Genomic DNA, 22,711 nt, shown 5'->3' on the forward strand with positions numbered 1-22,711 from the left:
GTGCTTACAGTTAAAAATTAAAACAAAACAAAACCTGAACGAAAACTTCAGGCTTGGATGTCAAAGTTTGAGAACCATTGTTTTAGAAATAAGAGAAGATTAGAAAATTAAAAAAGCAAGAGGCATTTATAAAACTCAAAGAAATTATGTCAAAGAGAGAAATCCAGGAGAGGAAAAGATGAAGAGATGGGAGGGGAAAAAAATTGGATCTAAGAAGCACAGACCAGTCAGTGCAGACATAACAGGCAGCCTGTTCACTGAGTGGCAGACCACAGCAGTTTCAGTCCTACATGATTGAGACATGTTTAAGTTTTGTCTGTCCTGCAGCTCAAACTTTGATAATCCCCTGGTTATATCTGTGTACTGCAGGGCCCATCAGAATCAGAGCTTATTATTCTTGAGGGGAATATTGATCTTTTCATGACGCATTTAAGTGCAACCACATGCCATGTGCCCTGATTGCCACTTTTACCCTTCAGTCACATTAGAAATACAGTATAAGGAAATGTCCTTGTGTTTTCAAGTCTCCTAAAGCCAGGAATGTCTTTGCAATACAGAGATTACAGCTATTCTTCTTCCCTTCAACGCAAACAAAACAAAGATAATTTTCTTGCTATTCTCATGGATCCAGTTATAAGACATTTATTTTTGTTAGGTACAGTGAACCAAATATACGTAGAGACATACAAGTAATGAGAGGCTTAATTATATTACTTAAGTAAAGATACTTAGTGATTTCTAAGTGATTTAAAGCTTAAAATAGGGAAACCAAATGACTTGATCCTCAGATAGTTCACAGAAATCTTATTGGAATTTTGCTACTATGAATTATTTTCACAGGTCTTGATAAAATGGGGCCTGTCAAATATATCTAATTCTGTTTCCTGCCATTCCTCCAGAGGAGGTATCCATGAGCTCTAAAATGGAAGTACATACAGAACAAAGAACTGTCTAGACAATACAGAAGGTAGACAATTGGTTATTTAATGAATAGAAAACTATTTCTGGAATACTTGCCATCAGAAAACAGAGTAAAAATGCAAAGGTGTGGGCCAATGTTGTGTGTGTGGAGTGGTGGTGGAGGAATGGTAGGACTACTATATACAAGATGGACAATTAGGCAATATGAAACATTCCTGCTAGCAAGACACCTAAAAATGCTAAAATGTAACAAGTGTGCTTTTAAATAAAGAAGTAAGAGAAATTCAGTGGGTAACAAATTGCAGTGCCCTAGGAATTTGGGGAATCTCAATAAAAAGGAAGCATATATTTAAATTTAATGATCATGAAAAAGGAAACCATGCATCCAATAAAAATGGGATATTGGACCTGAAAACCCTGCTGTGGGCCCAGGTCTTGAAAGGGGTTACTCCCCATGGAAACATTAAATAAAAAGAACTCACTCATTGATAAAGGAGAAAATGTGGAGGCTTGTTTATCAATGAGACAGGGTAGTGAGATGCTAAGAAAATTCCTTAGTAAGTGGAATAGGGAAATTGAGACAGATAGCTGTATATGATGGCTGTTCAAAGTACAGCCAGGTACAGATGGTCACCAGGACAGAAGATGCCAATTGCCTTGCAAGGGCAAAACTAGGAAAACAAGGACTTCACCCCAAGTATAACCTCTCCTCTCCTGGCCTTTCCTCCCTGTAGATAACATCTAGGCTTCAGTTGCATTTCAGCACTGTTGGGAACCGCCCTGACTGGTATCAGAGGCTGAAACCCCCGCCTAGCTAAGGCTAAGGGAACGCCCTTGGAATTGTAAGCCAGCAAGGAGATAAAAGCTTATCTTCCTGGCAGGAATGCTGCTTCTGCTGCTTCATTCATAATTGAACCCCAAAAAGCTTGGTCGGTTAGCCAAAGATGGGTAAGATTCCCCACGGGGGGAACGACCTAAGCCAGGCATGATCACTTTGGGAGGCCCCCCAAAAGAAGGACTTGGGGGGCTGCAGCAAAAGGGGGTGATGGACCCTCACTCCTCGGCTTTGACAAAGTCTGAGTTCTCAGCTTCCGGAAGAAAATCTCCTTATCTCTCGGTTGCCTTAGTTCCCTTGCTCCACCTAAGCCTGAAACAATGACAGGGTGGTGCAGCTCGGTACTGAGAAGTGCGGATTCCCCAGGGTGATCAGGCCTAAGAAAGAATATGTAAATTACTGTGAAACCTTCTTTGTTTAGAATGCTCTCAGTTGAATGAGAAGGGTCTTAGGAGGAAGTTAGTTTGTTCCTCAGTCTTACAGCTCTTTGACCCCCCAACTCAATAGACCGGCAGAGTTCTTTGTTTTCTATAGTTCCTTACTTCCCCGAATGAGTACTGTACTTTACCTGAATTACTATGCAAAATGAGCCTAATAAAAGCAGGTACGGATGGTAAATCAGCGCGCTCCCCACTAGGGGGGGTGGCCATTTCGTCCCTACTTCCCCACAGAAACTAGTCTGTCTCTGTGCATGTTGTTATTTCTCGCGTGTTTATCGTCGAGCCATCCACAGCGTTCCGTGGTCACTGCTGGCCGGTGACCCACGCGCAACACAGCACAAGGCCTGGAAAAGCAGCAAAATCAGGTGGGCAACACCAGGACCAGCTGCAATAACTAACTAAAGACTGCCTGCCCTGCCACTGACCAATCAGTAGAAACCATGACCCTGAAAGGGCACACCTGGAGAACTGATGAATAGTCTACTGAAACCCTTCCTTGAGACTTCCTATAAGATTCCCACCAGCAAGAAAGAGATAAAAGCCTCAAAAGAAAGGACCCAGCTGATGGTCTCCCTCTTCACAGGCATATCTTAAACTCTAAGGCAATGGGCATCTGTGAGCTTTGTCCCAGACTAATCCCCTGAACCTGTCTCTAAAGTTCCCTTCTCTCTGACTTCCCAGAGAGCTAAGGTAGCCCAGCCTAGGCACTCCTGTTGCTTCTATGTTAAGCTCTTCTTAGTTATCTCATTTATTCTCATAGTCATCTTGACTCCTGTTGTGAAATCTTTCCTACATGAAATCAAGAGCCTACACAGAACCAGGTCCCTGTTTGGTTACATCATGATTTGATTTGAGTTTGGTGTTAAAAAAAGAAAAAAATGTGTGTGTGTGTGGTCTCCACAATCTCACTGAGAATTCCTAATCACAACTCTCATAGAGATGGGTTTAAAGGTTGAATTTACCTTATTTTATGACTCAAAATCTCACTCCTCCCCAAAAGAAAAGCAGAAGATTGGAAACACCACTGAGTTGCTTATAAAGGCAAATACACAGTTAATTTGGAGTCATATTTTCTTAATCCAGATGACAAACTATTATAATATATACAACTCACTGAAAAATGTATTTACACCCCAAATTAAAAAACATATGAGGACACAAACTATACAAATAGCAAATAAGAGCAAGTAGTACCCCAAGAATTTTAGATTATAAAAGTAACAAATTATAAAATAAGTGTTTTAAAAATAACAAAATTTAAAAATAACAACATAAGAAATAAATAAGCTATTATTAACCAAGACCAGGCATAATTGAAAAGAATGCTAAAAGTCAGGAAATTGGTTTTTAGAACTCCTTCACCATTTACTACTAGCTTTATATCTCTGACTAAATTATTTAATGTATTTCTGTCTGAACTCACTGATCTTTAAGATATCTTCTTGACTTTCCTATCTAGAGGAAGAGACTATTAGATCATCTTCTTATTAATTCGACAGGCCAACGATTTCACTACACCTGGTACCCATATCTGTTGTAGAAAATTGACAAGGAAGACAGCTGTGAGGTCTGGTGATAGCTGGGTAGAGAATAGAGACAACTTTGGATCCAAACTGTCTTCCCTCGAAACAAAACCAGTTTGCAGAATGATGGGGCTACTGGACATTCTAGCTGATATCATAACAACAAAAGGACCCAGGACAGCAAAACTCACACTTTGCTTGCCAGTTCATCCTCTTTTTTTTTTATATAGATATTTCCACTTTCAGAATGTCTATTTCACTTGTATAGATTAGAGTTCTTTATTAAATAATCAGATTCAAAATTAGCACAATTATGGGATTGAACTTTGTGTAGCATAAGGCATGATTGCATTGCAGATGAGACTCAGAGCAGGGGCAGGCAGAAGTGGCTGGCAGGATTAGCAATCACACCTACTGCCATGTGGACCAAGCCTGTGTCTGCAGGTGGTTACCATCAGGTCCTTTCCTAAAGAAGTTACTGGAAGTCAGATCAAATCCAAATAACGTTCATATGGATAGAAATAAACCTGCAATAACCTGTGCACACACACTATTTTAGGAAGTTTTACTGTTCTGATCATTCTAGGAAAAGGAAACAAAGAAATCATGTTCTTTCAGCATTCCCTGTAATTAAAGCATTTAGTAATGTGTGCAGGGACCAACCACAAAAGCAGATTTGAAAAAGAAAGATTGTGAAACCACTTGTCAGATACAAAGATTATGTTGGATGACTGGATGACTTTTTCTTGCCTGAGAAAATGCCATTCCTCAGAAATGTGTAAAGATCTGAGTTGTGTCATAGCCTGAAAAAATTTTAATAGACTCAATCATGATTAGAGGAGATGGAGCCAGTAGGGTCCAACTAAGTCGATGTGGTATTTTATGAAGGGTATTTGTCATGGGTTTTCCAACAATGCATTTCTGATGTGTATTAGCTAAGCTAAAAAAAATGTGTACCTTGAAAGAACATGGATGATAAGGTGGGGAAAATTATCATATTCTTCCTTTTGATTTATTTTATCATATTTTATTATTGTTCAGTTACAGGTTTCCCCATTATCCCTCCATTACTTTCCTCTGCCCTATCTACCCACACCTCACACATTCAATCCTATGCCACTCTGTTGTCTTTGTTCGTGGGTACTTTATATATGTTCCTTGATAACCCTTCTGCTTCTTTCCTCCATTATCCCCCTTCAACCTCCCCTTTAGTCATTGTCAGTTTGTTCTTTATTTCCATGTCTCTGGTTCTGTTTTGCTCACTTGTTTTTTGTGTTGGTTAGGCTCCATTTATAGGTGAGATCATATATTTGTCTTTTACCACCTGGCTTACTTCACTTGGAATAATGCTCTCCAGTTCCATCCATGCTGTGGGGAAAGGTAGCAGTTCCTTCTTTCTTTCTACTGTGTAGTATTCCATTGTATAAATGTACCACAGTTTTTTGATCCACTCATTTACTGATGGGCACATAGGCCGTTTCCAGCACTTAGCTATTGTAAATTGTGCTGCTATGAACATTGGGGTGCATGGGTTCTTTTGGATTGGTGTTTCAGGGTTCTTAGGGTATAATCTCAGCAGTGGGATTGCAAGGTAAAAAGGAAGTTTCATTTTTAGTTTTTTTTGAGGAAATTCCATGTTCTTTCCCACAGTGACTGTACCAGGCTACATTCCCATGAAGTGTACTAGCATTCCCTTTTTCCATAACCTCACCAGCACTTGTTTGTTGATTTGTTTACAATGGTTATTCTTACTAGTGTGAAGTGGTATCTCATTGTGGTTTTAATTTGATGGCTAGTGAGGCTTAGCATCCTTTCATATGTCTCTGGGCCTTCTGTATGTCATCCTTGGAGAGATGTCTGTTCAGGTCCTCTGCCCATTTTGTAATTGGATTATTTGTCTTTCTGGAGTGAAGTTGTATGAGTTCTTTATATATTTGGAGCTCAAACCCTGTCTGAGGTACCATTGGCAAATATATTTTCCCATATACTTGGTTCCCTTCTTATTTTGCTGATGTTGTCTTTAGCCATGCAGAAGCTTTTTAATTTGATATGGTCCCATTTGTTTATTCTTTCTTTTATGCCTCTTGCTCTAGGGGACTGATCAGTGAAAATATTGTTGTATCAAATATCTGAAGTTTTCCTGCTTATGTTCTTCTCTAGGACTTTTATGCTGTCATGACTTATATTTAAGTATTTTATACTTCTTGAGTTTATTTTTGTGTATGGTGTAAGATTGTGATCAAGTTTCATTGTTTGTGTATAGGTGTCCCGATCTCCCAACACCATTTGCTGAAGAGGCTATTTTTACTCCATTTTATGCTGCTGCCCTCTTTGTCAAATATTAATTGATCATAGAGATTTGGGTTTATTTCTGGGCTTTCTATTCTGTTTCATTGATCTTTATTTCTGTTATTCATTGTGCCAGTACTAGACTGTTTTTACTACAGTGGCCCTTTAATATAGTTTGATATCAGGTACTGTGATACCTTGTACTCTGTTCTTTTTTCTCCAATTTGCTGTGGCTATTCAGGGTCATTTATGGTTCCATATTAATTTTTGAAATGTTTGTTATATATCTGTAAAATCATCAGTGGTATTTTAATAGAAATTGCATTGGATTTACAAATTCCTTTGGGTAGTAAGCAGTTTTGGATGATGTTAATTCTTCCAACCCATCAACATAATATATGCTTCCATTTATTTGTATCTTTCTTAGTTTTTTTCTTCAATGTTGTGTAGTTTTCTGAGTACAGATCTTTTGCCTCTTGGTTAGGTTTACTTCTTGGTTCATTATTTTTCTTGTTGCTATATCAAATGGGATTTTTTTCTTGATTTCTGTTTCCGATATTTTGTTGTTGGTGTACAAAAATGCCTTCAATTTCTGAATATTGACTTTTCATCCTGCTGTTTTGAGACTATGGAGTTTTCTATGTACACCATCCTGTCATCCACAAACAATGACAGTTTTGCATCCTCCTTTCCAATTTGGATGCCTTTTACTTCTTTTGCTTGTGTGATTGCTGTGGCTAGGATTTCCAATACTATGTTGCATAGGAGTGGTGAAAGTGGACATCCTTGTCTTATTACTACTCTTAGTGGGAAAGCTTTTATTTTTTGTCCCGTTAGTGTGATGTTGGCTGTAGGTTTCTCATATATGGCCTTTATTATGTTGAAGTATGCTCCTACTCCCACTTTGCTGAGTGTTTTTATCATAAATGGGTGCTGTACCTTATCAAGTCCTTTTTACTCTTCTATTGATATCATTATGGGAGTTTTGTCTTTCCTTCATTTATGTGTATTACATTTATTGATTTATGGATTTGTAGTATTCTTACATCCCTGAGATGAATCCAACTTGATCATGCTGTATGATCTTTTAATGTATTGCTGGATGCAGTTTGCCAATATTTTATTGAGGATTTTAGAGCCTGTGTTCATTAGCAATATTGGCCTGAAGTTTTATTTCTTTGTTGTGTCTTTATCTGGTTTTGGGATTAGGATGATGCTGACCTCTTAAATAGAGTTTGGGAGTCTTCCCTCTTCTTGGATTTTTTTGGAATAGTCTCAGAATGATAAGGGTTAGCTGTTCTTTAAATATTTTGTAAAATTCTCCTGTGAAACCATCCCTTCCAGGGCTTTTGTGTACCAGGGATTTTTTGATTACTGCTTCACTTTCACTAGCTGTTATTGGCCTGTTCAGACTTTCTGCTTCTTCTTGATTCAGTCTTGGAAGATTATATATTTCTAGAAATTGGTCCATTTCATCCAGGTTTGTGAATTTCTTGGCATTTATTTTTCATAGTAATTTGTTACAATCCTTTGTATTTCTGTGGTATCAGTATAATTTCTTCTCCATTTCATTTTTTAATATATTGATTATGCTATTACAGTTGTCCCATTTTTCTGTCCCCTTTATTCCCCTTTCCCACCAGCATTCCCCCAACATAGTTTATGTCCATGGTCACACATATAATTTTTTTGAGTTCTCCATTTCCCATAGTATTCTTAACCTCCCCCAGTGTATTTTGTACCTGCCATTTATGCTTCTTATGTCCTGTACATTTTCCCACACCCTCCTGATGCCTCTCCCTGCTGATAACCCTCCAACTGATCTCTATTTCTGTGATTTTGTTCCTGTTCTAGTTGTTTGCTTAGTTTATTTTTGTTTTTAGGTTCAGTTGTTGATAGTTGTGAGTGTGTTGTCACTTTACTGTTCATATTTTTGATCATCCTCTTTTTCTTAGATAAGTCCCTTTAACATTTCATATCATATGGGCTAGGTGATGATGAACTCCTTTAACCTAACCTTATCTGGAAAGCAATTTATCTGCCCTCGAATTCTAATGATAGCTTTGCTAGATTGAGTAATCTTGGATGTAGATCCCTGCCTTTCATGACTGAATACTTCTTTCCAGCCCTTTCTTTCCTGCAAGTTTTCTTTTGAGAAATCAGTAGATAGACTGATGGGAACTCCTCTGTAGGTAACTGTTCCCTTTTCTCTTGCTGCTTTTAAGATTATTTCATTATCTTTAATATTGGGTAATGTATATATGAGGTGCCTTAGTGTGTGCTCCCTTACATCCAACTTTTTGGGGATTCTCTGAGCTTCCTGGATTTCATAGAAGTCTATTACCTTTGCCAGATTAGGGAAGTTCTTCATCATTTTTTCAAATAGGTTTTCCATTTCTTGCTCTTGCTCTTTCCTTCTGGCATCAGTATGATTCAGCTGTTGGAACATTTAAAGTTGTCCCACAGGTTGCTAAGCCTCTCCTCATTTTTTTGAATGCTTGTTTCTTCATTCTATTCTGGTTGAATGTTTATTTCTTTCTTCTGCTCCAAATCAATGATCTGAGTCCCAGTTTCCTTCCCATCACTATTGTTTCCCTGTACATCTTTCTTTATTTCACTTTGCATAGCCTTCACTTTTTCCTCTATTTTGTGACCATATTCAGCCATTTTTGTGAAAATCCTGATTACCAGTGTTTTGAAGTCTGCACCTGACAGATTGGCCATCTTTTCATTGCTTAGTTCTATTTTTGGAGCTTTGATCTTCTTTCATTTGGGCCATATTTCTTTTTATTTTGTTTTGGCAAGCCCATTACATCATAAGGGTTAGAGCCTTAGGTATTCTCCAGGGCAGGGTAACCTACATTGCTGTGTTGTGGCACTGTATGATTGGTGAGGGGTCTGAGAGGGAACGAGGCTGCTTGCTCAGTTCTCAGATGGATTTCAATCTTGTCTCCTGATACTTGCAAGGAAATTGGGCCCTTCTGGTGCTGATTCTCATGTCGGTGCATTTGTGTATGTTCTAGGACCTTATAGGTTTCTCCAACAAACTCTCCTGTAAGGCTGGGGATTTCTCCTACAGCTGAAACCCCCCATGAGTTTTTAAAGTCAGAGGTTTTGAGGTGTTATTTCCCCATGCTAGAACCATGGGTTGTGTAATCTCTCTAGTGTCCCAATTTTTCCTCCTGGTTTATCCACATACAAATGTGGGACTGCCTAGTCAGCCAGCTACTGCCTTGTTATGAGTCCTTTCTGCATGGGCTGCCTGTCTCCACTTCTCTTACTGGTCTGCATGAATATTTCTTCTTTAACTCCTTGGTTATCAGATTTCCATACAATTCAATTTTCTGGCACTTCTGGTTATTTTTTTTTTGTTTTTAAACTTGTCCTCCTTTTGGTCATGCAACAAAGAAAAGTGTATCTTCCTATGCCTCCATCTTGGCCAGAAGTGCTCTCCTCCTTCATTTGTGATTTTATTTATTTATGTCCTCTCCCTTTTCTTCTTGATGAGTCTGGTTAAAGCTTGTCATTTTTTTTTTTTTTTATGTTTTCAAACAACCAGCTCCTGGATTTACTGATCCTTTGAATTGTTCTTTTAGTGTCTATGTCATATAATTCTTCTCTGATCTTGGTTATTTACTTCCTTCTGCTCACTCTGGGTTTTGTTTGTTGCTGTTCCTCCAGTTCTTGCAGATGTTGGGTTAGGTTGTTTATGTGAAATGTTTCTACTTTTTTTACTTAGGCCTATATTGCTATGAACTTTCCTATCAGGACTGCCTTCACTGTGTGCCATAGGTTTTGGCCTCTTGTGTGTTCATTTTCATCTTTCCTGAAAATTTTTTATTTCTTCCTTGATCTCACTATTAACCAATTCATTTTTTAATAGAATGAGATTCAATCTCCATGCATTTGAATGTTTTTGAGTTTTTCTCTTGAGGTTGGTTTCTAGTTTCAAGCCCTGTGGTCCAAGAAAATGCTTTGTATGATTTCAGTTTTCTTGAATTTATCAAGACTTGTTTTGTGTCTTATCATGTGGTCTATCTGTGAAAACATTCCACGTGCAGTTGAAAAGAATGTATATTTTGCTTCTTTGGGATGAAAGTTTCTATATATATCAGTTAAGTCCATTTCATCTAGGGCATTGTTCAATACCATGATATCCTCATTGATATTTTGTTTGGAAGATCTATGCATTGTTGACAGTGCAGTGTTATAATGCCCTCATATAAGTGTGTTGCCGTCTGTATCTTTCTTGAAGTCCCCCCAAGATTTTCCTTATATATTTGGGTGCTCTTATGTTGGGTGCTTATATGTTTACAATATTTATGTCTTCTTGATGGATTCTTCCCTTCACTATTATGAAGTATCCTTCTGTGTCTCTTTTTATGGGCCTTTGTTTTGACATCTATTTTGCCTGAAATAAGTGTTGCTACCCTGGCATTTTTTTCCTGTCTGTTTGCTTGGAACATTTTTTTTTTCCAACCCTTCACTTCCAGCCTGTGAAGGTGCTTTGTTTTAACATGTGTGTCTTGTAGGCAACATATATGTGTGCCATATTTTCTTACCCATTTAGCTACCATATGTCTTTTGATTTGAACATTTAATATATTAATATACAAGGTTACTATTGCTAAGTGCTTATTCATTGCCATTTTTCTTCTTTGCACCTGTGTTCTTCTCTTTCTTATTCTTATTCTTCATCTCCTTAAAGCAGTCCTTTTGGCATATATTGCAATGGTGGTTTGGTGGAGGTGTATTCTTTTAGCCTTCTTTTGCCTGGGAAACTCCTTATTTTCATATTCTTCCTTTATATATAAGTCAGTGCAAACTATCTGGGGAAGAGTTGCTATGTTTGTTTGAAGATGCTGCATGACTTTTTATTTATTTCTTTAATCGTAGTAACATGTCCCTCAACTTTGAATTTTAGATAGCCTTCAGCACGTCTCACAATTACTCAGACAAGATAATAAATTTCAAAAAATAATCCTTAAAGAAAAGACATCAGTCCTTTCCTGCCCTTGAACTCAACTGAAACATGGGCTCTGTTTGGTTCTTGAGCCTGCTGCCTTTCAGACAGGAACTTACACTTACACCATTGTCTCTCCTGATTGTCAACTGCTTGTCAACTGAGGATCTTAGGACTTCTGAGCCTTATACTCTATCTATCTATCTATCATCTATCTATTGATCTATCTAATCTATCCTCTATCTACCTATCATCTATCTATCATCTATTGCTTCTGTTTTCTGTTGGTTCTGTTCCTTGGAGAGCCTTGACTAATAGAGGGCTTTCTTCTTATATTTTGCTATTTGATTCCCATTTGCCTTATGTCCTTTTGTTTTTCAGTTCCTCCATTATTGTTCTGTTTTGTGTTTAATTGACTTTTTTTTAGAGTACCATTTTAATTCCCTTCTTATTTCCTTTCTACACATTTTATCTATTTTCTTAGAGTTTATCCTTGAGATTATGATTAATGTACTAAATTTCTAATAATGTAGTTCAAATTTATTCCAATTACCTTGAAAACATACAAAAGTTTGCTCCTTGTTAAAGCTATTTAAATTATAACTGCTTTGAAATCCTTGCTATAGTTCTATCATTTGATTCATCTTGATGTTGGCATCATCTTTTGTCACTCATGTTGTGATTTTACATGCTCTTGGTAAGATAAACAAATTTTCAATGCATTGGCTGTTTTTGATTGCTAAGCTTTGAGGGTTTTTTTTTTTTAATATATTCTCTACCTAGTCCTTACCAGAATAGTAATTGGGACATATTGTATATTATATTAGGATAATCCTGATCCTATTTAATAGTCTCATTTTAGCAGGCAGTCCCTCTGCTGAGGTGAAGTAGGGGTCTGGGAGCTGGGAGGGCAGGGGAGTATTTGCTCAGACTCCTGGTGGGCCTTGCCAGCACCAGGACAGCTGGACATGGGACTGACCTAGTGCCTTGTTGCTAACAGGTATGGTGGCACCTCAGCTCCTTCCTTAACCCTGCTGACATCTTTCAGACCAAAAGAGGGAATTGACTAGTGCCACCTCACTAGCACAATTCCTCCCTCAGTCCTGCTCACCAGAAAGGGAGTCATTCACATGACTCACACCACATTAGTTGTTGCTGGCAGGAGCACAGCTGATCTCCCCACAGGGCCCTGCTGACATGGGAGTGTGTGAAGCCTCCTGACTCATACAGCCTTCTTGCTGTTCACTGAATGTGGATGCTCATTTGGCTGTCACACTGGTGATGCTGCTTAGGCTGGAGAAATATAGGAATTGCCTGTTTCTGTAAGGTCTGAGTGGAAAGATCAGCTTTCTGTCCACTGACAGTGGAATTCATGCCCTGCCTTAGTGGGCAGAGTGGGAAAAAAATAAACTCCCCACTCAGCACAGTAAAACCAAAGGTGCAAGAGGTGAATGGGGACAGAGCAGGTGCTTTTTGCTGGAATAGGGTGGACCTTGCCAAAAAAGTTTTTTTTTGTTGTTTAGTCACCTTTTCCAAGTCCTTCAAATGTGGGAGCAGGCTTTTCCTATATCTGGTTTTTCTGTGTCTGTTGGCATTTTCAGCTGGAGGTTCTACAGGCCCAGCAGGACACATGGGTGTGAGAAAGCAATCCCAGGACTCAAACTTTCATGCTATTCCTCAGCTCCCAGGACCCTAGGCAGTCAATCTTTTTTCCACTTTTAAGCCTCTTTCCATGCTTATTTATGTCCAAAATTTTTAGTTGTATGTGGGAAGGTCCTTTTTATCCTTAAGTAATTGGAGTCTGTTACTTGCAATACAAAATTGACTAATCCAGTTATAATGTACTATCATTTAAAAATAAAGATATTTTTCTTTCTTTCTTCAATTCATAATTTATATTAGTCAGTTTTTTCTTTTTTGTTTTCTTTTCTTTTGCTTAATATTGTAGTTTATCAAACTGTACTATCTATATCTGCCTTGTAAAATTAATTATGTGACTTGTCATCTTCTGAAAAATTTGTGTAAAGAAAAAACAATCAGTTACTTGAGAATTTGATAGAAATGTTTCATAGAATTCTCTAACATAGTGCCTTTTAGATGGCAATGGTGAATCCTTGATTAACATTTTAATTGTCCCTATTGCAATTTGTCTATTTAGGTCCCCATTACCTAAAATATTCCAATTTAATTTAATGTTTTAAATTTATCAGTAGTAAGTTGAACACAGACTTCTCTTTTTAATTCTTAAATCTCTATATCTGTAGCTATTGCTTCACTTTTTGATTTTTTAAATTTATAAGTTCTTTGGTTTTTATTTTCCTAATCACACTTGCCAAAGTGTTTCTAATTTATTAACCTTTTTACTAGATCTATGAGCTTGGGAACCTTAGTTAACTCCTTTGTGTTTTGATTTCCTTATTTTAAAAATAGGGTATAATAATGAAATCAAACTAAAAGGTTTTGTAAAGCAAAAGCAAACCACTGACAAAATAAAAAAAAAAACACAAGACACTGAATAGGGGAACATATTCACCAATACATCTAAAAATGGGTTAATATACAAAATTTGTAATGAACTTATAAAACTCAACCCCCAAAAACAAACAATTCAATAAAAAAATGGGCAAAGGACCTGTATAGACATTTCATCTAAGAGGACACAGATGGCCATTAGACATGTGTAAATATGCTCAACATCATTAATCATCAGAGAAATGCAAACTAAAAGATCAGTGAGATATCATTTCACACAGTCAGAATGGCTATCATCAATATATCAACAAACAATAAGTACTAGTGAGGGCGTGAAGAATGAAGAACACTTCTGCACTGTTGGGAATGCAGATTGGTGTATCCACTGTGGAAAGCAGTATGGAGATATCTCAAAAATTTAAAAATGGAACTTCTTTATGAGCCAGAAATTTCACTTCTGGGAATTTGAAGAAACTCAAAACACTAATTTGTAAGAATGCATGCACCACTATGTTCATTGTAGTGTTATTTACAATAGCCACAATTTGGAAGCTGCCCAAATGTCCTTCTGTGGATGACTGAATAAATGGTTATGGTACATTTACATAATAGAAATCAAAAAGTAGTCTTCAAAATTTTGGCTACTTTTTTTGGCTACTCAGCCATCAAAAAGAAGAAAGTTTTACTTTTTGCAACAACATTGACGGACCTGGAGAATATTATACTAAGTGAAATAAGCCAGTCATAGAAAGACAAGTACCATATGGTTTCACTTATATATGGAATCTAATGAAGGAATTGAACCTACAAGCTAAATAGAGATAGATTCATGAGTGACAGCTCTGGGTGAGTGTTGTCGGGTGGAGGAATTGAGCAAAAAAGAAAAACAACTCATAGATATGGACTAAAGTGTAGTGATTGTGGAGTGGGTGGAGGTGGAGGGCATAGAAGTAATAAAAAGTAATAAAAACAATAAAAATAAACCATTAAAAATAAAAAAAATATTTTTGTAATTTATTTATTTTTTACAATTTTTACCTCTCCTAATTTTTAATTTAAGGTTTTGTTTAATTGTCAAACACTTATTTCAAACACTTATTCAAACACTTATTTTTTAATAAATCAACTTAAGCCTCTGTATTTCCATAAGTACTACTTTGTTGCATAACAAACTTAGAGTTTTATCAGTCTAAAACATTTGTACTATATATTTTGTTTCCTCTGTCTCCCTTTATTCTTTGTCTTTTTCACTGAATAAGTCAATTGAAAAGCAAGCCTGGTCAATTCCATCTCCTATATGCTTCTTTACTCCATTCCTACAACCACTGTGCTCCTTTCTGCCAACATCCTTTCCTCTGGCAGATCCAAAGGCCTCTTAAATATCCTCTACTTTGAGCTTCTTTTCCTTCCATTTTATCATCCAGCAGCTGACATGATGACCAATATAAAAATGTGAATTTGTTCCTATTATTAAGCATTATACCTTCCCATCAGTCACAGAACAGTGCTGTGTATTATATACAAAGCTTTTCATTATCTAGGATTTTTTTTTTGCTCATCCAACTTTATTAGTATTATTAGACACTTTTCTCTATAAATCCCTTACATTTCATTATTTGTTGATACCAGAAATAAAGTATATGCTTTCACATTAATGTATCTTTGTACATATTTTATTTTTTTTCGTTCAGAATTGCATATTATGTATTAAGTTTTAGTTCTAGAATTACCCCTTTAATGAAATTCTTGCTGATCATTGATTCCACACCCTCATTTAGAGGTAGGTATCCCTAAATGCTCCCATGTTCATTAATTATACCATGGCATATCATTATATAATTTATCATTTATATATATTTTTCTCCCACATAAGTCTGTAGGTTCCCTGTAGGTAGAAACTGGGTCTTATTATTTATTTTTTTATCTCCAGTATTGAATACAATATTCAAGTACATGGGAATGCTCAACCAATGTTTGTTGAAAATCATTAAATTATGAACAATGAAAGTGCCATCTTTCTTTTCTATAAAAATTTCAAGTGATTAATTTGATCCTTTGGCTGAGTTAAGTTGAATCTGTTATGATAAGACAGTCAACTACTAATACATAAGCAAAATTTCCTGAACTAGGCCTTGGAATGGATCATTGTGGTATCAGATAAGTCACATGGATATGTTTATAAAAATGAGATTGTTTGACCTAATTCCTTTACCAAAAAGTAACATCATATATATGACATTCCACCCATTCTGAACTACATTTTCAGGAGCAAGACATTTCATACCTGTTCTTTTTTATTTTCAGTATTTCACTTTAGTAACTTTATACCCAGAACACCTGGACTCCATGTTATTCTGACTTTGTTAAATTAACATTTGTTAAGTGGAGCACAGAGGTGCCCAGTGGTTAGCTGGGGTTCAACAACAGATCACAAGAGAAGTTGAAGTAGAAAATTGTATTACTCACAGTTCCTGAAGGAAATATAAGTATATGAAATTCCTTAAGAGGCTATATGGGGAACTCAAGACAGAATTCAGCCAGAGAGAAAAATAGGACTTGGAGCACATGCCCTTATTAAGTCCATGGCTCTGAATACTTTGGGGTTGAATGGCTGGGGCCTGATTGGTCAATTCAAACCAAAGATCAGGGTTTTGGCAATCCCCCTGTGTGTACTATTGAAGGGGCACAAAAAGGGAAGACTGTGGAAGGAAGGGGAGGTGGTTGATCACAGGGTTATTGGAGAAGTTGTATCAGGAATAAACTTACATTGACTTGTGACCCTGTGGTTGCAATCTAGGGCATGCACTTGCATGAGGGGGCTAGTGTAAATTTAAGATCCCTGCAGGCCACTTGGCTAAACAAAATGTAATACCATGGAGTAGCTTAGCTAAGCTCTCAATACATGTTTTGAAGCCAAGTTATAAGCTTATTGGCCTATCAGAGAAAGCCTGACTGCATGTTTTTCTCTTAAGTAGTATGTTGCCCACAGATTTTTTTACTATATGCACTTTGCCTATTATTCTCCCAAGAGGAACCCATTATTTTCTTATTGACACTTGTCTTGTGAGGATACACTACCTCATTCTTGTTTTACCTTCCATGGTCAAATTATGTTAGAATGCTTCTTAACAGGAGTTCCAGCCAATATGGAAGCATGGGTAGAAACTCTCTGATTTCTCACACAACCAAAAGAAAGAGAAAAACTAATTTAAAAACAAAAAACAACCAGAACTGCAAGAAAATTAAACTGTGTGTAAGTCCAACACACAAGGAATTAAAGACACATTCATCCAATCTGGTAGAAGAGGTAGAGACAGGCAGCTGGGGCAGAGAGGATGCATGGCAAGACAATGAACTTCATGGGAAAGGTGGGGGCTGACTGACTGGGTGGTCCCACATTTGTGAGTGTATAAACCAGGAGAAACAGTTGAGGAGTGAGAGACTGAGAAACCCAGGGTTTCAGCATGGGAAACTAAAGACTCAAAACCTCTGGCTATAAAAACATATGGGGGCTTGGGGGCAGGAGAAATTCCAAGTCTCACAAGAGAGTCTGTTGGAGAGATCCATGGGGTCCTAGAACATACACAAACCCACACACATGGGAATCAGCATCTGAAAGGGCACAAGCCACTTGTGGGAAGCAAGGGTAGTGACAACAAATGGGGTGAGAGCTAAGCAAGTGTAATTGTTCCCTGTCTGACCCCTCCCCCACAGACAGCACCACAATGCAGCAAAGAAGGTTGCCCTACCCTGGAGAATAACTAAGACTCCACTCCTTGATATGTAACAGGTGTGCTGTGACAAAGAACTATGGCCCAAATGAAAAAATATATCAAAACTGCAGAAAAAGAATGAAACAATGAGGAGATAGACAACCTATCAGATACAGAGGTCAAAACACTGGTAATCAGGATGCTCACAGAAATATTAAGTTTAATAGAAAAATGAAAGAAGAAATGAAGGCTATACAAAGTGAAATAAAGAAAAATATACCAACAGTGAATGGAAGGAAACTAGGACTTGAATCACCAAAATGGAACAAAAGGAAGAACTAAACATTCAACCAGAACAAAATGAAGAATTAAAAATTAAAAGAAAATAAGGAGAGACTTATGAACTTCTGGGAAAACTTTAAATATTTCAACATCTGAATCATAGGGGTGCCAGAAGGAGAAGAGGAAGAGCAATAAATGGAAAACTTACTTGAAAAAATAATGAAGGAAAACTTCCCTAATCTGTTGAAGGAAATAGACTTCCAGGAAGTTCAGGATGCTCAGAGAGTCCCAAGGAAATTGAATCCAAGAAGAAACACACCAAGGCACATCATAATTAAGTTACCCAAAATTAAAGATAAGGAGAAAAATTTAAAAGCAGCAAGAGAAAAGGAGACAGTTGCCTACAAAGGAGTTTCCATCAGACTATCAGCTGATTTCTTAGAAGAAACCTTACAGGTAAGAAGGGGCTGGAAAGAAGCATTTAAAGTCATGAAAGGCAAGGACTTACATCCAAGATTACTCTATTATTTAGAGTGGGAGGGCAGATAAAAACACTTTTCAGATAAGGTCAAGTTAAAGGAGTTTATCATCACTGAGCCTTTATTATATGAAATGTTAAAGGGACTTATCTAAGAAAAAAAGAAGTAGTTCAAAAACTATGAACAGCAAAATGACAACAAACTCACAACTATAAACAACTAAACCTAAAAAATTCAAAAACAAAAACAAACTAAGGAAACAACTAGAACAGGAACAGAATCACAGAAGTGGACATCATGTGGAGGGTTATTAGTGAGGAGGGGGAGGGGGAGAATTTGGGGAAAAGTTACAGGAAATAAGTAGCATAATTGGTAGGCAAAAAATAGGCAGGGGGAGGTTAAGAATAGTATAGGAAATGGAGAAGCCAAAGAACTTATATGTACAACCCATGGACATGAACTAAGGGGGAGATGCAGGATGATTGGGGGCATGAAGCAGATAGGGATAAAGGGGAGAAAACAATTGGGACAACTATAACAGCATAATTAATAAAATACACTTAAAAAGAGTGCTTCTTAATAGAGAGTATGCTATTTATAATAGGGTACATTTCAATATCTTGAATACTTATATGGGTCCAGAGCCTTTTATAAGAAAAACTGTGTGCAGTTAAAAGACTTCAAACCTCAGAGGAAAAAAGAAGGAACAGTAATGTTGCTTTGTAGTATAGTTTCCAGTACCTAGTAGATATTCACTGTGAATTTAGAATCATATGGATGTAGTAGAGATAGAATCACTTAACCTGAATAAAAAACAAAAATCTCCCTCAAAATTTAACTGTTCTTTATATATTTTGAAAGACAAATACCATATGATATTACCTTTAAGTGAAACCTAATCAACAGAACAAACAAGCAAGTAAAATATAACCAAAGACATTGAAATTAACTACAATCTGACAGTAACAAGAGATGAGGTGGGAGGGGATAATGTGGAGGGAAGGGGAAGAGTTCTCAGGAACAATTATAAAGGACACAAAACCAAGGGGGCATGGAATCAGGGGAGGGAGGTGGGGATGGCTGGAGTCTGGGGAGAAGTGGTGAGGGGTAAATGCAGACAACTGTACTTGAACAACAACAAAATAATTTTAAAATTTTAACTTTATTCTCTGCAGGAATAAATGGGGTTTTTTAAGTTAACAAAGAATAAGACAGATAACTGAGAATAGTTACATTTCTCATTCTTTGATTCCTCAAGAACCTTCTTCACATGTGTGGTGTTTCTGTGGTCATAGGGCTGACCTGCTGTCAGACTGAGGGTTGGTAGGTCTCCATCTAAGCTGTTATACAATGTCAGAAATGACACATTTCTAGAGGATATTTTGAGGTGAATATACAAAGGTATTTTTTTCAGTTATAAGGTTTAAAAAATGCATGAGTTCTTGGATCTATACAGTTTTATAATTTTAAGATCTAAAATGGTACATTATGATATGTGATTTAGAGTATCATTTGTTTAATCAGAGTATCTCATACCTTTTATTGTTTGTTGCCTAATGCTTTTTAATTTAACATTCTCCTTGTGAATTGTCCTCTGCCTTCACACAGGAGAATGAATTTGTACCCTCCACAGGTATGACAAGTAGCCCAAAGAGACTGTTCTCAATTCAGAAATGATACTGATGTCTCACTTTTTATCTTAAATATTCAGTTGAATAAAGTAGTCTTGTCCTTAATATGTCCAATGTTTGTTTTAATTGTACTATTTTAAATTACTTGCCATTAAATAAAATCAGGACTTTAAAAATGTCAGGTTTCTCATGCAGTGTTTTGTTCTGCACCCCGTTTGCTACTGCTCACATAACTGAGCAGTACAGGTGTGTACATACTCCAGAAAAACAAGCAAAAAGAGTGTGACTAGCAGACTAGTACAATGTTTTTTGTAAAGTGTAGAAAATTACTCTTCATCTCCAGAAATCCTACCTCTTGACCTCCCTTATATCTGATGGTCTTGCCAAGGGTCTTTAAAGTGACACCCCCATTTTCAGAGTCTTCTGTCCTAGGCTGGGGGAATGTGGGTTGGTTAACCACCTGTCATTCCTTCTGACTGAAGAGGAGAGGTCACTGGATTTGGCATCTGGTGGCTTAGACCTCGTTTTGCCACCACCTCACAATAAAGAATTGCATGAACCATACACTTTCTTGCATTCTACTCTTCCCTTTTGTAAAATTTTAGGATGGGTTTGGGATTAATATCCAAGAGTCCTTTAATGTGTAACTTGATATAATTTCCTCTCTCCTATTGAGTTTAGCTTTAGAAACTTCTATGAACAATAGTGAATAGGGAGGGCTTTCATGTATGCTAAGGAGAAATCTGAGCTTAATAAGTATAAACACATAGAGGTGAATTAGTAGATATTTAGTAAGTTTACAATCTGAATGGAAACAAAAAAATGTGAATATAGGCAAGTATACCCTCTCTTTAAGGCAAAATCTAAATACATGTTTTTTATCTGTACTAGTTTTATTTTTATTTCCACCTAGTCATATACTACAATTTCAGATAGTCAACTTGAAAAATATACAAAGCAAATTTGAATGAATAAGAAATTCATGTAATCAGTGAACAAGAATATTTTCCTAGAGACTACGAAAAAATACTGGTTAAAATACATGGTAGAAGAAGCCAAAGCAGGTGGCTGAAAAATGTATATGTCATGTTTCTCTAGGAGACCAGGGAAGGGAGAAAGAAAGGGAGGGACCAGAGTTCCAGGAACCAGTGTCATTACTGTCTGGTGGGTTTATGGTGCTTAGCTTAATGGCATGATATGATTTCAAATTACATCAAAGTACTGTTATTATTATAGTGTTAATTATTTACTATTATGATTTATCACAGTTAATTATATATAAATGTGATATAAAATTGACTAAATATCATATAAAATATGATATTACTTACTTTTTCACAGAATTTATGACTGAAACCAAAAGGTGCTTAATATCTCTTTCTTTTGTCCTGTTCAATTTCCTCCATTTGGCATAGCTCCCACTGGAGGTCTTGTGAAGGATGAGAAGGAAATAAATAAATCTTCCTCTGCCCTCTTTTTTTCCTTGCTCTAGGTCTCATGGTCCTGACTGCTCCTTCTCTGAGTCTATTTCCCCTTCAATTCGAATTTATACTTAACTCACCTGAAACTTATTACTCTCATTGCTCTGTGGACATTTGCAATTGCTTAGAACTCCCATGCACCCTGTCCTCACTGCCTCTATTTCTCATGCATCCTTCTCTTCTTTTGAATCTCAGCTCACAGATCACTTTCTCAGAGGTACCCTCCTTGGCAAGCCAGGCTATTTCATACTTCTGAGGACACACTTTAAAACCTTAGACCCCAGTTTAGTACTGTCAGGAGTCTCCAAAATATATTAAAAGACTCTGCATAGTAAATGCACCTCTGGATTGAGTGGGGCCTTTGACCACTGACACCACCCTGACCCTGACCATGGCCCTCCTTTTGGCTTGTTAAAAAAACTTCCACCTGTCAAGCCACCAGCATGACCCCATCCATCTCTGACCTTTCTAGAGCCTGGCTATATTTCTTGGGGAAGAATTCGCAGCTAGGCTTTCATGACCCTCCACCTCGCCACATGCAGTCTGGCTCTTAGAACACGATTATGTGGCATCCTGCAGATGCCTCCTCCATGTGTTGTGAACCCACCTGCTCAGAGGTCCCAGCCACCTGTGTTGACAACTCAGTCTTCCTCAGGACAGATGTTTCTCTGCCTCTTCAGGCAATGGGTATCAAGGATGACTTCTGAACTTTCAATGAATGGGGACAACTTTTTATTCAGTTTTGTTATTTTTTCAGAGACTTGGGTTTCCTGAATCATGATCATATTATGTGACCCTAGAACAAAATCAGAGAGCAGAGATGATGAAAACTCCATTCTTGATCAATGTGGGTTTGGGGGTGAGTGGGGAATGGATCCCTCCTTAGACAGCACATAAAAGGCTGTTCTGCTTTTAGCCAAAAACAGTTGCAGAGTTGTATGATTTCCCAGTGATTAATTAATCATTGCTTTACCCACAGCTCTTAAACCAGGGGACACTATACAGAGTCCTGACTCAGTGAAATGCTGTCTGTGATATTTATTACAAGCATTAACAGTAATTTACCCTTTATTAATCAGAGCAGTCAGCTATGATACTTTTTAATCATGCATAATACCTGCTTTACTAGTTGGCTGGAATATTTTATTCATCCATTAGTCTCAGAGGGTTTGCTTTTAAATGTAGACAGTGCCTCAGATGCTGGATGCTGCAGTGCCTTTTTATGGCTAATTTATATCCCATGTTTATATTTGTGCCAAAACTCAGATGTCCCACTGATGAAGGTCTGAAATGTGCAGCCATAACCTCTAACTTTGTATTGGTACATCAGATAAGAAGGAATGTAGCATGTTTCCACAGCAGTAGTTTTATGAAGTTCTCACTCGGAGCTGGCTCCCAGTGATCTTGTTGAAAAGCAAAAAAAATATATATTTATTGATTATGCTATAACAGTTGTCCTGATTTCCCCCTGTGCCCCCCTCTATCCAGCACCCCCTATTTCCTCAGGCAATCCCCCCACCATTGTTCATGTCCATGGGTCATGTATATAAGTTCTTTGGTTTTTCCATTCTCTATACTGTACTTTAGATTCCCATGGCTTTACTGTAACTACCTATTTGTATTTAATCCATTATCCCTCTCCCCTTCCCATCTGGCAATCTTCTAGTAACTAATTTCTTTTC

The sequence above is a fragment of the Phyllostomus hastatus genome, unplaced genomic scaffold (genome assembly GCF_019186645.2).
Source record: "Phyllostomus hastatus isolate PE091 unplaced genomic scaffold, TTU_PhHast_1.1 phas_contig_37, whole genome shotgun sequence".
Taxonomy (NCBI): Eukaryota; Metazoa; Chordata; class Mammalia; order Chiroptera; family Phyllostomidae; genus Phyllostomus; species Phyllostomus hastatus.